Raw genomic sequence first — 4,824 nt, 5'->3', positions numbered from 1 at the left:
CAGTGGACATAGACTTCCGGATTCCATTGACACATTGGCATTTAATAGGTACCTTTAAGAACGAACCGGCGGGAAGGATTTGGGTTTGAGAATCAGAGGTCAGAGGATCGAATCCATTGGCACCTAGTATCGATAAAGGATCTACTCGAAATCGAGTAGCCACCTCTGAGACCTTCAAATCAGTTCGAAGCAAGTAAGCGACAAGGGAATCGCAGGTATCTGATCCATTGCATGGTTCGATTGTGGATTTCGATAGGGCTCTCGATGATACTTGACTAACAACAAAAGGATTGATCATTTCATGAAACCCCCACAATTTCCCAAAGGCTCAATCACATGAGTAAAGCACAGAACAGATCAATTGCAATCATAGGAAATATTCAGTTATTGATTGTCGCTCTGATACCAAATGTAAAATATAGCTACTAACAGCCCAAAGATCATCAATACCGAAAGTGCATAAATCTTGCCCTTAAAATCCAAAAAAAAACGTTCTAAGAATTCAGTCTTAGGTTATACAAATACTGATATTAACTTTTAAATATCATACAATATGACGCATTCAAAATAGAATTAATCCAATAAGGAAAGACGTCACTCCAAACTATATGCCCAAGCACAGAATTTATGATTCGAAGCTGGCAATGCGATGAACTTTTGACAGCGCTGGAAAATTCAGTGGTAGCCTGAGTTTCTCATGAGCACACCTATCATTCTCAGGAGCTGTCAAAACAGGAGGGATCGGATTTGATTCTTAGTACAGAGGCCGAGCATATTTTTCAGAATTAAAAGCCGGTGGCTGCAGAAGGACGTATTCAAAAGGGCCGACTACTATTTTTCTTCTCAAGTCGAATAGCCAGTGTGGGGATTCGATCCTTCAGTTTGAGGCTATTCTTCAGATCAACGGTTTCATGTTGTCACAGTACCCATCAGCAAGGAAATCGAAAAAACACAGAGATCCAGAATCCCCTTCGGCATCGACATGCACAGCTTAAAAATCTCTTGATTAATCAAATTTCCATTATATTCATTCGCAAGGGCAATCATAGGAAATATTCAGTTATTGATTTTGGCTCTGATACCAAATGTAAATCTTTCTTAATTAATTATGAAATGTAAAAGTCTTAACTTACAGCCCAAAGATTATCAATACCAAATATTTCACTGACAAACCTAATATGATCTTTGTTTAAGATGACATACCTTGATTAACAGCGGAAGAAGTAATGGCTGCCATCTTCTCTCTTCTGTCTTCTGTCTTCTTCTCAGAATTCGGTCTCTCCTCTTGCCCTCACTTCCTTTATGCGTTTCTTGATGGAGAAGAATACAACTCTTGTGTGGGAGAGAGAGGACCCAATTCTTTATATATTATTTAACTCTAATCTGGTACGTCCATCATATACCAATTCAACGCTTAAGATCTAATGCTTTAGATTAGAAACTGCTTTAGAAACCGAATTCTGAGAAGAAGACAGAAGACAGAAGACAGAAGAGAGAAGATGGCAGCCATTACTTCTTCCGCTGTTAATCAAGGTATGTCATCTTAAACAATAGATCATATTAAGTTCTGTTTGTGAAATATTCAGTATTGATGATCTTTGGGCTGTTAGTAGCTATATTTTACATTTGGTATCGGAGCGACAATCAATAACTGAATATTTCCTATGATTGCAATTGATCTGTTCTGTGCTTTACTCATGTGATTGAGCCTTCGGGAAATTGTGGGGGTTTCATGAAATGATCAATCCTTTTGTTGTTAGTCAAGTATCATCGAGAGCCCTATCAGAATCCACAATCGAACCATGCAATGGATCAGATACCTTCGATTCCCTTGTCGCTTACTTGCTTCGAACTGATTTGAAGGTCTTAGAGGTGGCTACTCGATTTCGAGTAGATCCTTTATCGATACTAGGTGCCAATGGATTCGATCCTCTGACCTCTGATTCTCAAACCCAAATCCTTCCCGCCGGTTCGTTCTTAAAGGTACCCATTAAATGCCAATGTGTCAATGGAATCCGAAAGTCTATGTCCACTGTGTACACTGTCCAACCCATTGATACTCTGCGCGGCATTGCGGATTCGGTGTTTGGGGGCTTGGTCACACCATATCACTGTATGTTCGTTGTGTATGTTGGAATGAATAGTATTGCATGCCCTGCAATTTAAAGTTAGATATCGCCGTTGTTTTGAATAATATTGCATGCCCTCAAGTTTAAAGTTAGATATAGAGGACGGTATGTGCAGTCCATCTATTGTGGATTTTGAATTACTGATGAGCCAGTCCAAAACATTGCTTGGCGCGGAGATGTATTAAAGCAAGATTTTCACGCTGGTCAAGGTGAACTGTTTTGGTTTGACGCCTGCTCTTTCCATTTCATAAAACAACTGCAAAGCCTCTTCGGCATAACCATCCCTAGCATAAGCTGCAATCCGCGTAGTCCATGACACTACATTTCGTTGCGGAATTTTGTCAAACACATTGCATGCATCATCTATGCTTCCGCATTTGCAAAACATGTTTAAAAGGATGTTGTTGAGACATGAGATCAACGCGTAAGTGTTTGATGGGAAGATTAAGATTTTAGTGTAAATCTTTGTTAAACGAAATAGATTTACATTTTAATGTGTAAATAAAGCTATTAATAAAGTTTCAATGTACCACATAAATAATGTAACACAGCATGTAAAGAAACCCGTGATGTAGCTTTATCACATATACTCTGTGTATATATATTTTAAGAGGGAAAATATATATTTTGATATTTTATAGAAAATCAATTTACACATTAAGAAGGGTGTGTATATATTTTGATCAATAATCAGAGTTTTAAGGTCTTTTCGTGCATCATTGCTTGTTTTGGCTTTGCACGATTAAAGTTTACTGGTACAAAATAATTGTTTGAAATTTGGGCATAAAAGTAATTGCTCTATGATTGATTGTTTTGCATAAGGTATGTGTTATAAATTATTTATGCACATGAGATTTATGATCACCAAAGTGGTCAAAATCAGAATGTTGTTTTGCATAAGGTATGTGTTTATGCACATGAGATTTATGATTTTGTTAATCACCAAAGTGGTCAAAATCAGAATAATCATTTAGTGCATAAATGACATAATGATTATTGATAGAAATTGCCAGTTATAATAATACCAATTAAAAACTGGCGTCACTAATGATAGAACCTGAGAACTTACCCAAAGGAAAGTCTTGTTCTATAACTAGTTGACATGATGAGGGTTGATAGATATTTTGATTAAATAAATATTGATCATCCAAAGATGTCAGTTCTATTTAATTGAATATATTTATTACCTACTTATGTTTTGGTACTTAATTATGTTAAGTATAAGATAGTATCTACCCAAAGGAGTGCTATATTATACTATTATGTCTACATCTGAATCGCGTTAGTTATGAGCTTATAGTTATTTCATTTTCAGGATGTCTATCTTTCGTATGTTTTGAATCAAATTTAGTTGAAGTTCCTATTAATACATGGTGGCTTGATACTGGTGCTACAACTCATGTTTCCAACAATATGTAGGGATTTCTTACGATCCGAACCATAAATCCAAATGAAGATCGTTTTCTCTTTATGGGAAACGGAATGAAATCTTCAATTGAAGGCATTGGGACTTATCGTCTAATTCTAGAAAGTGGATATGTATTAGACTTATACAGTACCCTTTATGTACCTTCATTATCTAGAAACCTTATTTCCGCAAGTAAATTGGATATTTCTGGTTTTAGATGTGTGATTGGATCTGGTTGTTTTGATTTATATAAGAATACTGATAATGTTGGTTCTGGTATTCTAATTGATGGTTTATATAAATTGAAACTGAATGACACTTATGCGAATTCCTTGTTGAATGTAGTAAATAATGTTGGATGTAAACGTAGCAGGTTGAATGAAAATTCTGCTTTCTTGTGGCATAAACGACTAGGTCATATATCCAAAGAAAGAATGATGAGATTAGTAAGTAATGAAATTTTGTCAAATTTGGACTTTAGTGATCTAGAATTATGTGTGGATTGTATTAAAGGTAAACAAACCAAACATAATAAGAAAGGAGCCACTAGAAGCAGCCAGCTTCTTGAAATAATACACACTGATATTTGCGGACCTATGGACACTCCAGCCTTTAATGGAGAAAAGTATTTCATCACTTTCATTGACGATTTTTCCCGTTATGGTTATGTCTATTTGCTTCATGAAAAATCTCAATCTGTGAATGTCCTTGAGACGTTTGTAAAGGAAGCTGAGAGGCAATTAGATAAAAAGGTGAAAATCATAAGGTCTGATAGAGGTGGTGAATATTATGGTAAATATAATGAGTCAGGCCAGTGTCCAGGTCCATTTGCAAAATTCCTCGAAAGTCATGGCATATGTGCGCAATACACAATGCCAGGTACACCACAGCAAAATGGTGTAGCAGAAAGGTGCAATAGGACGTTAATGGATATGATTAGGAGTATGATGTCAGATTCTACACTACCTAAGAATTTTTGGTCGTATGCTCTCAAAACCGCTAATTATTTGTTGAATAGGGTTCCTAGTAAAGCTGTTCAAAAAACTCCTTTTGAGTTATGGACTAACAGGAAACCTAGCTTAAGACACCTGCATGTTTGGGGTTGTCCAGCGGAAGCGAGAATTTATAATCCACATGAAAAGAAATTAGATTCTCGAACGATCAGTGGGTATTTTTTAGGTTACCCTGAGAAATCTAAAGGGTATGTGTTTTACTGTCCTAATCATAGTCCAAGAATTGTAGAAACTGGTAATGCAAGATTCATTGAGAATGGTGAAGTCAGTGGGA

The 4,824-nt window shown here is 36.3% G+C and overlaps 1 pseudogene; it reads left to right on the top strand.

The window, feature by feature from the left end:
- The first annotated feature begins 1,737 nt into the window (after nt 1–1,737).
- LOC149221357 (lysM domain-containing GPI-anchored protein 3 pseudogene) lies at nt 1,738–2,166 on the top strand (annotated as a pseudogene).
- The last annotated feature ends 2,658 nt before the right edge of the window (nt 2,167–4,824 follow it).

This window comes from Pinus tabuliformis, chromosome Q, assembly GCF_031772625.1.
Source record: "Pinus tabuliformis cultivar Carrire ecotype Pingquan chromosome Q, CPIR1, whole genome shotgun sequence".
NCBI classification, from domain to species: Eukaryota; Viridiplantae; Streptophyta; class Pinopsida; order Pinales; family Pinaceae; genus Pinus; species Pinus tabuliformis.
The sequence above is the reverse complement of the archived record's forward strand: the minus strand, read 5'-3'. Positions and strand labels throughout refer to the sequence as shown.